The 12,799-nt window shown below is 43.6% G+C and overlaps 1 long non-coding RNA gene across 2 annotated transcripts; it reads right to left on the bottom strand.

Annotated features, from left to right (window-relative positions):
* Positions 1-2,006: 2,006 nt before the first annotated feature.
* LOC138835856 (uncharacterized) lies at positions 2,007-10,642 on the bottom strand. Of its 2 annotated transcripts, none has more exons than XR_011374752.1 (3): positions 10,223-10,642; positions 6,414-6,493; positions 2,007-2,101 (listed from the first exon to the last, which is right to left on the bottom strand). It is a non-coding gene; the product is annotated as an uncharacterized lncRNA (long non-coding RNA). The 2 variants fall into 2 exon arrangements; XR_011374751.1 differs by lacking the exon at positions 10,223-10,642 and adding an exon at positions 6,687-6,842.
* Positions 10,643-12,799: the final 2,157 nt, after the last annotated feature.

Genomic DNA, 12,799 nt, shown 5'->3' on the forward strand with positions numbered 1-12,799 from the left:
TGGGGTGGGAAAGATGGGAAAGAAGAGTAAAAGGGATGACACTGATCAAGATGCATAGTACTCATAAGCTGATCTGTTGAATTGAAACCTCTTTGTACAATGACTTAAAGATAATAGTAATAAAATAGCCAGGCACCAGTGGCTTAAACCTGTAATCCTAGCTACTCAGGAGGCTGAGATCAGAGGATTGTGGTTCAAAGCCAACCACATTAGGAAAGTCCTTGTAACTCTTACAATTAATTACAGAAGAAGCTAGAAGCAGTGCTGTGGCTCAAGTGGCAGAGTGCTAGATTTGAGCAAAAGGCGCTCAGGGATAGAGCCCAGGCCCAGAATTCAAGCCCCAGGACCAGGAAAAAATAAATAAAATAATTCAAAAAATAAAGTTTGATTAAAGACTGCCCTTTGAGACATAATTAGCCTTTTCTATTTCAAAGAACTTTGAAAACTGATCATTAGTTGAGGAGAAAATTGGAAGACAGATTATAAATACAGCCAGAGAGAGTTGGTTTAGATATAAGTTATTCGTACCAATAAATATACAAATGTTCACATATTCTTTTTCAGAATGGATATTTTGTCTATTTTGTACATATTAGCCATATAAAATAATGGGTTTCATGGTGGCATTCTCTTACTTTTACATAGACAACATACTTTGATTATACTGACCCCTATTTCCCTATTTAACCCCCCCCCACTTCTTTTCACTTCCCTAATAACCTCCCTTTAGAAAAGGTTCTGTTTGTTACATCTTGTCAGAACAATCTGCAGGAGCCCTTCTTGAAGTGAGATAGGATGCATTAGATGACCTTTCATGTTCTTTGCTCTTTCCCACCCCCCTCTTCTCTCTTAGAAAAATCAATACCATACAGCACCCCAGCACATTTGTCTTGGTGAACTGAGAGGAGGCATTGAAGATTCTTGAAAGGTTTTCTTATTTGATGACTATATACAGTTATAAATGCACATTCTTCTTGATGATGCTAAAAGTCTTCTCTAAACTTTTTCTTATTTTTTTTTTAATGAAAGCAACCTGCAGCTGTACTTGTAACCTATTATTTAAATCGGTAGTGTAAACAAAGTAAATTCACGTTGCGTATAGCTAGCTCTACCTGGGGTATGAACATGAGGACAGAGAATGCTCTGGTAAGTTTTGAAACCTCTCACACGGCCTTTCAATTCAGTTTTGCACTAAAATGATACCACTTGTGTCTGCCAAGGTCAGAACCTCTTCTAAGCCTCTCTTTACTTGTCAGTGCTCCCTGCTTTGGACAGAACCAAGTCCCTGCCTTGAGTTCTCTAACCACACTCTTTCTCCTTCTGCCCAGGAGATAAACAGAGCAAACCGAGAGGCCTGAGTGGAAGTAGGCAGCCAGTTCTTCCTAAGTCACCAGATTGGGATCAGCTCTTTTCTAAATCCTTTCCTGTCTGGTTAGATTAGCCAGCAATTTGGTTTAGGGTAAACTCAATGGCAGTGATGATATTCTTGGTTTTTACCATCATATAGTCCACAATAGTCACTCATCGACTAAATAGACATTTAGACTGTTGGGTGTTTGTTTTGGTTGATATAATAACCTTTTCTACCATCCTCAAATAAGATATCCTTCACGTACTTTTGTGTTTATGGAATCATGAGTTGTGGTCTTGGGACTAGGTATTGTCAAAAGTTGATTTGTTAAGAGCATCCACAAAAGGGAATCTGCACTCTGGCATGAAATACATTTCACTCTCTCTGGAGGCGAGGCTGCTCTGTCCCTTTAAGCAAGGGCATGGTCAAACTGCCCCTTTTCCAGGCCTTCAAGCCCATCGGCCCACGTTGAGGTTGGCATGCTCCGATATGGGTCCAGAAGAATCCGGAAGCATCTGACGATGAGGATTCCCAAGAAAATGAACAACAAAACCACAAAGACAAATGTTGTTTTTTGCTCCAGAGACATGCTAGAGTCCGCTGACGCATTCCCAAGGGGCAGCAGGGGGGAAGGGACAGGCTGCCCTCCATCCATTGTCCAGGGCAAGCAAATCGCAGGCGTTCCTGACCTCCTTTCCTTCCATCATCAGTCTGCTGACATCATGGCGGCTGCACTCCAGACAGGCTGAGCTACCGTTAGGGAGAAAGAAAAGGGAAGGGAAAGGAATAACTATCAAATATCAACCTGATTGTCTAGATTTACAACCATGGTTTTCAGACAGCAGTAATCTATCAGCCAGCTTTGCTTTTCATCAGAGGGGCTTAATTCTGTGATTACAGAGAAGAACATTTTACTCTTGCATGAAATTACTATACCCAACTGTCCTCACAGTGGCCACCTGGGGCTAGGAGGGTTGGTTTGCGACACAAGTAAGCCAAACCCAGCCTCCCTGCCAAGTTCCCTCTAGCTTCCCTCTAGTAACATTACCTGATAATTGTTCCAATGAGTGAGCACCAGCCCGTGTGCCAGTCCTGTGGCTGGACTTGACATGCAGTAGCCAGCTTGCTCCAGGCTCCATGAAAGCAAGGACCTGTATAGCCCCAGATCTCTCAGGGAACATGGGACTGTGGCTTTCATTCTATTACTAAATGAGTTTGGAATCTTGGAGAGAAACGAGGCTGTAAAAAACATATTTAGAGATGCCTGACTATCTCACGGTGCTACGAATATCTGTGAAAACCCTTTGGAAGATGTACAAAGAAGAAGAAAAAGTAGCCGTGAAGAAAGGGACTCTGTTTGCTCATTTGCTTTCTGTGCTGAGCCAAGGGAAGGAAGAGCTCCAACTCCCAAACCATCAAGACACTGCTGCTTTTTTGCCTTCAAAAACAAAGATCGAGTTCATTCCTTGACCCTAGGAAGGTATCTAGAGAACTGAACTGAAGGAGGAGAATTGATTGACTCCATGTTCTTTTTAAGGACAATTGACCATGGCTTCCTTTCACGTAAGCTCATTTGGTAGAAAAGAAGAAAAAGAGATGAGAAAGTTATCACTATTTCCATTTTGCTGGTGGAAAAAAGATGAAGTATCAGGCTCTTAAAGGCAAATAATAAAATAGAGAAAGATCATTAAAAGCTTCTGGCACTCTACATAGTAAACATTACTCTATAGAGAGTCATATGATATAATCATGATGTATTTGTCTGCAAGAAACCGATACATGCTGGGTAGCTATAGAAATCCACATAGATTCAAAGAAATTATGCTTGATGAAAGTAAGTGGCTAATAAAAATTGTAATGATTGCCTAAAGCATCAACCCAAAAACTATTTCCTCAGTCCACTTAGAATCACTGCTTTCAGTGCAACATTAGTTATAATAAAAGTTTGCATGCAAGTTGATACACTCTGCAAGTGAAAGCGTTAAAAGAGGCTTCCAACATATAACTAGTGAAACTGCTTTACAACCAGTGTCTAAAAGAATGGTGTTAGATGTTTGAGAGTAACAGAAACTTTTTAAAGCTACATCCCTTTGACTCTCTTCCTTTTTGAGACAGGATTTGGAATTCACTCAGTAGCTGAGACTGATCTTTAATTTAGGATCTTCTTGTCTCTGCTTCCAAGTGCTGGGATTTCAGGTACCATGCCTGACTTGAATTATTCTCTCTCTCTCTCTCTCTCTCTCTCTCTCTCTCTCTCTCTCTCTCTCTCTCTCTCTCTCTCTCTCTCTCTTTCTTTCCTGCAGAATCAAGGACTGAACTCAGAGCCTTGTACTTGCCAGGCAAATGTTCTTCCATGGAGTTAAGTCCCGGACCTCTTGAATTATTTTCTTAAAGGTCAGAATCAGTGCAAGATTCATTTATGATTCATGTTTGTTTTGAAGCAAGATTGAGATAAAAGTTGGTTATATCTTTTAAAATAAGCCATTTAGGAATACTGAAGATAAGAGCTTGGTTTGATTAGAGTTCATTTATTTTTAAGGATCTTCCTAGCATTGGATGTTGATTTCCACTGGGGCTGGAGAGAAATGATCCAGGAAAGGTGGCTGGAGCTCCCAATGCAGCTTTCTTAGCATATAGACTACAGTCATCTATCACCACCCAAAGTGCCTACACTGGACCTAATTGTTCTAAATGTAAAATCCCTCAAGGGCTAGCACAAGGGAATGCGTCTGACGATGGGTGGACACAGGCCAGGCCTCCTGGGCATGGTCCTGCTGCCTTCACGTGTTTTGTAGGACTTTCTCTCCACCCTGCTTTCCCTGCTGGTTAACTGAAATCTCATCCTATATCCGTGTCTCCTCCAGCCCAACTGGAGTGAGAGGCCTTTCCTATGCCTGTTTTCAGCAAAGCTGAGAAAATTCTTGAGGAAAACATCATAGCCAGGCTGGAAGTTGGTGGCTCGTGCCTGTAATCCTAACTACTCAGAAGGCTGCAATCGAAGGGTTGCGGTTCAAAGCCAGCCCAAACAGGAAAGTCCATGAGACTCTTATCTTCAATTAGCCACCCAAAGGCAGGCAGTGGAGCTGTGGCTCGAGTAGTCGAGCACAATCCTTGAGCCAACACCAATCTCAGGAACAGCTCCTAGACCCTGAGTTCAAGCCCTGCCTCCAGCATCTCCCCCCAAAAAAAATCATAATCCCCAAAGAAATATAGAAAAAACAAAAGTCTATGCATTTACTCTAGGATTTCTAGATCCAATAAATGCAGGAGAGGACTAGATAAAGAACTTCTAGAGTCTGTGAGAATAACCCATTGTCAAGCTGGCTGAGTGCTGGCTGTGTCTTACTGAGTTCCTCCCTTTCCCAACTGATCTGTGCTTGTTAACAACTACCTAGACATTCTGCAGCAGTCTTCCCCTGCCTACCTAAGACAGGGTCATGGTTGAGGCCTTTTTCCTGGATCAGTATCTCATTCTTCCTAGGCTTTGCCTGGAACTCGGGGCTGATCGCTGGTGCACTGTCCATTCAGGAGCTGCGTGTGAAGCAGCCCTTCCCAACAAGCGCCGGCAGGCACGGATGGAATCTAGTTCTTCAGCGCCAGACCCTCTGCCTCTCTGCCCTCTTCGGCCTCTTATCAAGGACTTAGGGCCTCAACTTCTCCACGATTCCACTGGCAACTGTTCAGATGATTTTCAAACATTACTTTCAATTTGTGTTTTAACACCTTTTGCTGATGAAAAGGCAAGCGGCGAGCTCTTTCTTATTTAGTGTGTATGAGAAAGATCTGGGTTCTATTCCTGCCCCTCAAAAAGATTTCAAGAGGCAAAAGTACATTTAATCCTCTTTGAAGCCTGATGGAAGGCTTTGAGAGGCTTACTAAAATTTAAGTATATGTATTTTCTCTAATCGCACCTGACGGATGCCTTCCAATCCAGGAGTTGACCCCTTTAATCCTGGATTAGCTCCTGTAATCCAGATATATCAAACTGATAAGAAAATAGGTGAAGGAATTTTGAAAACACCATGACACATCATGAATTGTAAACCTCTCCTCTCTTAGTTTACCATGGTACGTAAGTTCTGATTAAAACAACTTCTTTTGGTCAAATAAGCTTCCTATCACATTGCAATATTCTACCAAAGAAAGTGGCACATTAACACATGGGTGGGCACTTGTCCCTGAGGACTGTTGCTATGTGCAGGAAGAAGAAATATAGTAGAGAGAAAGGAGCTTGAAACCGGGCACTGGTGGGTGGCTAGATCTGAGGATCCTGGTTTGAAGCTAGCCCAGGCAAATCCAGGAGGTTCTTATCTCCAATTAACTAGTAGAAAGCCATAAGTAGAGACAGGGTTCAAATGGTAGAGCATTAGCCTTGGGCAGAAAAAAAAAAGCTAAGCAAGAGAGAGAGGCTTTGAGTTCAAGCCCCACTACCCATACAAAAAGGGAGGTGATTGAAAGAGGAGGAAAACACAGTGAATAGACGGAAGACCCGGAGACATGGTGGGCTGCTGGGAAAGGGGATGGGAGCTGGTGCCACGGGGAACTGACTGAACGGGAGAAATCTTCTAAGAGTGAGGAGAGAAGAGATGGTCAGTTACGAGATCTAACAGAGAGATCCAGAAACGAACGCCAGCAGCTGCCTCACATTTGGACTTTGGAGTGATTGAAATCCCTGGAAGAGCCTGCAATCAGCGAATCAATAATTTACTAATTTAGAAAGCTCAACAGCATGTACAAATTGAAGGAAGCATCAGAGAAAAGATGGGGAAAAAGGAATTTAACACTTGACTAGCACATTGCAGAAAGAGGCAGAGACACCTACATTTTAAACATGTCTGTCTTAAAGTAAAAGGGCCCTTCTTGGTAAAAACAACAACAACAACAAAGACTATTTTAAAAGGCTCATAATGGTGTGTAACTGAAGGAAGAATCCTTCTGATAGATGAAGAGTGAAACACGAGAAAGCAAATTACTTCAGAAGATTCTGTCTTCCGCACCCTGCCATCATCCTCACTAATGGGAAAGGGCAGTTATTTTAAGTCTGAGGGACCACGTTACTCACGGCAGTATTAAAATCTTGACTGGCTTTCCCAATCACGCACTGCATCTGTGTCTTTCCTTTACCAGGGCCATTTCTGTGTGCTGAGGAAACAAAGTCTAATTTTACTATCAGACCAAGAAAACTTTCATTAACACAACACCATTTTTAAGCATTCTATAATGCAGTCCTTCTCTCAAATCAAGCTCCCTGGGCCCTGCGATACTGGCACCCTGAGAGACACCGAGGATTTCTTATGAAGCCCAGTGACAGCAGCCCACATTAGCCAGTGCTCACCTATTCGCCAAGTGCTTTCGTTTCAGCAACATTCGCTGTCCTTTCTCTTGCCTGTGCCTCTTGCATCTTCAATCCTGCTTCATCTTACTGAGCCAAGAACTCACCACGCCCCTTCCCAAGAGCAGCACACCTCAGTGGCTCAGGCCCTTGAGCTCTTAGGGACACGATGCCCTGATCATTTCTAGGCCACAGAGTTAGTGCATCCTACAGCAGTGGTTAAGTTTAAAACAGCAAGTATCACAGCAACTTGGTTTCCAGTTGCTCAGAGGGACACCTGAGGAATAATATCCTCATTTTATCTGTTCCTCGGGTTAATCTAGCACTTGCTTGCTGGATGAACACCTCCGGGCTCCAACCTCATAATGGCTCATCTCCTTTTTCTCTTTCCTCCTGGGGAGTCCCACCTGCCCCGCCCCACCTCCTTCAGGATCTATATCCTGGTGGGGCCAGCCATGTCTCCTTCACCCTGGATGGAGATTGCTATTCTGTCCCAGGCTTTGCCTGCCGTTTGGCAGCACTGATTACAGGACAAGTCTCGACGCTGTTGTCTCCTTCTCCCTGTTAAAGAGCAAGCTCCTTGGGGGCATACCTGGCTGTTCTGGGACCATTGACTCTTTCGAATCAAATTTCTGGCTTCTTGCAGTCCAGAGAACTGATTTCACAGTCCAAGGTTCCAAACTAAATGATACAACCAGGTGGGGGGGAAACTCCTGTCCTTCAGCCCAACTGGGATGTCAAGTCATTGTGTTTCAAAGTAGGTCTTGTTTTGAAGAATCACAGTTAGATCAAGTCCCAGTAATTCTCTAATAGTCATAGCTCTCATGGCTGGCAAGGATGTTAGTTATTTGGCTCCTTAAATTTTCCTTGGACTCAATGCTGATAGATGGGGTCCTCAAATGCAAAAATTAGCCAGAGACAGACAGCTACCCTTCTGCACAAGAGGTCAGCTCCTTCTTACCAAATCTGCTTTAAGTCATCATTTAAAATATACCTAATCCTAATGTCTTACACGGAAATTATTCATGTTAGCATTTGTCTTTCTTGGGCTAGATCCTTTGGACATGTTATTTCATTATCATCTAGTTATACAAGTTCACAGAAAGGAAAATACATTTTATGAAGGAACCATATCTTAAAGCAATGACACATTTCTTTTATTTTTAAAGTGCCACAGTATGACCAATGATGTATAGGGTGCCTTGTTCTGCAGCCCTGTCTGAAGAAACTTACTTCTTTACTTTGGGGGTCACAAACTCAAATGCCAGGAGGGTCTGTGATGATTGTGGCTGAGGTATTTACAGCTCTGCCTGGCCTGAATGGGGGTCTAGTATTTAAGTGGGGATGAATGTGAGTTGTCCCTCTTCCTTCCAGTTTTGTGTAATGTGACATTTATTCCTATTTTTGTGTAATGTGACAATGTGTTTTGTGTATTCTAGTTTTGTGTAATGTGACATTTATTCACACACACACAAAGATTTATAAATAAACTGCCCAGAATCATAAAAACCAGTTACCAAGGTGTAGTATCTTCCTCCCTCCCCACCCCCAGCAAAGAAAGCTGGAGCCTAAATTCTCTCTGAGTATTGGAATGAGTTAGAAGCCATCATTGCTCTGTGGTGAATGGCTAGCAGGGTAGAGTCAGGCAATGTTGTCTATATTTTAAGTGCTCCCAAACCACATAATTGCCATGCCTAATTTTTAAAACTTCTAGGCCACATCCCTAATTTTGTGACTTGATATGTTTTCAAAACTAGGTGTAAAAACAGCCAGGCCATTGAGCAAGAACATTGACAGGCTTGTCTAGTTTATGTTGATCGGACACTTGGCTCTACACACATCCTGTGTACTTTAGCTATGTTTACCTGTCAGACTCGGGAGACCAATCCGAGAGAACTGAGTCAATCGGCAGTGTCTGGCAGGGAGGCTTACCCAAAGCACCATACTATTCTGTCATGGTGCTGAAGCAGACTACGGAATTGATAACTTGGATTTCGGTGATATAATCAATACACATTCTGAGACTAGAGCTAAAGAGAATCACTCTGCCTCTTGAGCTAGTGGAAGCTTCAGCTGCCTTCTTGCCTGTAGAACTGGAATCTCTCCAGGGCCCCTCAGCCTCTCACCCCCCTCACCCATTGCAGGGGTGCAAACTTCTCCACCTTACACCTTCCCCTCCGCCTAAACTGCCAGTCACCACGGTAATCAACTCACTGCATGGACAAAAGTTCTTTCTCTCAGAATCTTTTGGAAATTCCACGTACTGGCCCCGTGAACAGTAATTTTTCAGAATATACACAGAAGGGCATGAAATGGTTCAGATAAATTTATGGTTGACCAGCCAAGAACTTCAGGTTTCCTGCGACTTCGTTGACACTTCATGTTTTAATTCCTCTGGCCTCCTACCCTTGTTTTTGGCTGGCATAAACAATAACCTCTGAATATCTAGATAGCCCTTCCTTCCTCCTCCATACTATAGTCCTGCTGCTTCAGAATGTACAGGAAAGCTATGGTTGAGTATCAGTTTATACTAAAAAAAAAAATTCACAAGATGGCTAAGGTTGAATATGATTTGATTCTCTCCTCAGTGGAGCCAAAGCTACCAGAAATCCCACAGCCATTTTGCAAACATGGGAATGTAGTCAGCTACAAATGTCAACAGGCAGTTTGGGCAGAGGTGGCAGCCCCCGGAGGTCTGGTCTGCGCTCAATGCCCGCAGAGTCAGCCTGCAGCCTCGGCGGCATGAGGGGTTTGGGAGTGGACCTTTTCATCCCAGACTCTCTGCTGCCTGTCCCCTCTGGATCAGTGGAGCCGTTCTCCTCAGCTTGAGACCCTCCCTGAGCTGTACTCCCCTGTCTTCATCCTCCTGCCAACACAGTTGAGAGAGTTTTAAAGGGACTGCAGGGGAAAGGCTGCAGCCCAGCCGGGAATATTCACCTTCCTGGGACTTGGGCAGCGCCCCATTCACTGGCACCACTAGCAAACTGGGACTGTTCACTTCAAATAATAACCCCGCTGTTGCACCTGTTTTGCTTTTGTCTTTTCCTTGGGCATTTCTCAGAGAAAAAGACCCCTTGCTAATGCTCCCCAGTGCTCAGCACCCAGGGACAGGCAGCAATCTTATTGGGAGTTGTTGAGTTGTGATCTTCGTAAACAAATCAAAACATCCTTGTTAACCTTTTGGGAGGTTGGATGTGAATGGAAAAAACATAATGCAATAAATAAGCAAACAGCTTTAAAGAATAATTTACTGCAGCTTAGGGGAAGGAAAAAAAGCCTATTTTCCTACTTCTTTGTCCAATATCAATGCCATAATAAACTCAAGCATGAGCATGCTTTTAAAAATAAAGGCATTATTGCATTTTTATCCCCTCATATTAACTTTCCCTACCAACTGTTTAATTAGACTTTAACAGCCAGATTTAAATTCAGAACTTGGACCCAAAATGCACCTATGTGATTACTGCTCATGCATGAATTGTAAAGTTAGAGGAAAGCATCCAATTAGCCCCATCGAAGGTACAATTGTTGTGAAATACCTGGATCTGGCTGAACAAACACTTGATCCGTTTCCTGCTGGAACAGTTACAGGTAGTTAGAAGCCTCTTGACTTTCCATTCCTGCCGATCGAGCCGAGGTACAGCAGTGGTAGCCACGAGCAGCTGATGGCACACCCCAGATCAAAGGCTGTTGTTTCTGTCTTCAAAACTTCCCATTAAAACCTGGAGTTAAAGGAGCATGGTCCCTCTGTGCAAGGCCTCATTAGCGTCCAGTACAGCTGCTTCTTTGAGGCGAGCCATGATTTCAGTTCTGCCTCAGCAACTCTTCAGAGGCTTCTGTTCAGCGCGTAGAGCAGTATCCTAGCAGTGTGTCTGAAATCATCTTCAAGACAGCATTAACATTCAAAAGGAGTCCAGGGAAAACATCGCTGGGCATTCCCATACCTTTTCAAAATCAAAGCCATAAATCTACCAGCTCTCTGTCTTCTCTATCGATTGTTGACATTACCCCACTCTTTGGGGTGTCAATTAGCACCTCGCAGTAACCAGCCTTCCTATTGATTATGGTTTATCACCTTGAGGCCAACTCAGTTAATGGGAAGACTTAAAGAGAAGGTCAGAGATGAAGGAAGACTCCTTTTCCTAAAGAAAACTCAAGTGACCTTTCAGAAAAACAACAATAATAACAACAAACAAAAAAAAACAGCATTTAAAGGAGATACAGAAAACAATTTTTAAAGATCAGATTTTTTACCACCTGTTTATAAAATTTACTAGGCTGTAGATCAGCAAATTTATGTCTCCTTAACAAACCAGAATCATTGCAGTCTGGCAGTCCATCCACCCCACACAGGCTACCTGAGACCATTTGAGGAAATTTGTTTTTTTTTTAAGTAGACTTTTATTGAGTTGTTCTCATCTATACATTCTGCTGCCTGGCACAGCCCTTAAATTACTTTCCTCAAATATAATGCCTAAATATATTTGGGAAATATTTTAGGAGCTTCAGTAAGACAGAATATTTCTCTGAATTCAGTCTAATCCTTCAGAGGGAACATCGTTGTTGGGGGAAGGCAAGTCACACCACTTTGTTGAACTGAAATACGATTACAAACAACAGAGACACCCACACACCATGCGATCGAGTGCAGGGTATTTTAAGCTACCCCCAGGCCCATCTGCTCTACTGCCTTCTCAGCCCTAGAGAGAAGCCAGTCATTACCAAGCAGTGTCAGGAGACAAGTGCAAAGTTCATCTATAAGAGGAAAGCCCTGTCTGCCAACCATGGGCAGTAATCAAGAAGCCTTTAACCCCAAAGCTGTGTCCTAGAGTATAATATCAGAATCAAAAGCGTGATTAGTCTAATCTCAAGAAACTAGGGCAATACTTTCCTTACATGTTTTCTTGGTTCCAACTAAATTTCCTTGCCAATGAATTTCACGTATTCTATTTTTACACACACACATGCACAGGTGCATGCACTTTTACACACACTCATTAAGCCATGAGACAGATGAGTGCTAACAGAGCACTGACTCTCAGCACTGACTGGCTTCCCTTGGGCTTTGGCCTTCCCTTGTTGCAAGGAGTGGGTGTGATCTGTCTTGGTAAGGCCAACCGTGTGGTACAGAGAACATTCTGACCCTCACCACTTATACAATTATTATTCCACACGGTCAGACAGTAATGTAGTCAGTAAAGAGCTTACATCACTGCTGCTTACCCTGCTGATGAGACCTCCTTGGATATGGTTTTAGCCTACATAGACTCTGAGGTGGAAGGGAACCAGCGAGGCCCGGGGCTGGCCTGCAGCTACTCCACGGGCTGAAACCATCTCTGCATTAGAGAGGTGAATGCTTGGACTATTTTTAAGGCTCTGCAGAGCAGATTCCATTGCCGGCGGTGTTAAGCCTCTTTTAAATTAACTCTTCCACTGCTTGCTTCTAGCCTAAATGAATTGACATCTTTTTATTCTTCTTTTCTTTTTTTCCTTTTTAGATCTGGCCTCAGGTTGTTTGCAGAACCTGCGTAGGACTCCAGCCCTCTGCAGATGGCAGCCGGGGAGTCACACTGGTCTCCCTGGCAGACAGAGATGGTTATTCTGGGGCCTTCAGGGGCAGCCAGGCACTGTTGGGAGCTGGGCCTGAGCAGGAGCTGGAGCTTGGACTACAACTGCAGCCTGGGCTTGGGCCTGGGCTTGGGCCTTTGACCAGCTAAGCCTGCGACCCTTGGCAATGTAGATACAACTTCATTCCTTATACTTGGGGAGAGTGGGGGTGACATACACCAAGTCACTGGAGCTTGTGAGTGACCTCCTACAGGATCTTGCATTTATTGTTCATTTCTTTTGCTTCTAGATGGCGTCAGCACCAAGATGGCGTTATTTGCCTGCATCTAACTTAAAACCCTTCCTGTGCTTCTTAGCAAAGTGCATGTTCCTTGGGAACTTGGGATCTAGCTCCTTATGAGACCGATCTTTTTTGTGACTAAGGTTCCTTAATGCCATTTCTGTGCCATTTCCAGGACTGTTTGTGCCCAGTATAGTTCTTGGAGTTAGCCATGACTGCACGGTAACCCATGGCTCACTATGCAACTAGACCCAGAAGGGAAGAGATA

The sequence above is a fragment of the Dipodomys merriami genome, unplaced genomic scaffold (genome assembly GCF_024711535.1).
Source record: "Dipodomys merriami isolate MVZ:Mamm:240054 unplaced genomic scaffold, mDipMer1.0.p SCAF_24, whole genome shotgun sequence".
In the NCBI taxonomy this organism is placed as follows: Eukaryota; Metazoa; Chordata; class Mammalia; order Rodentia; family Heteromyidae; genus Dipodomys; species Dipodomys merriami.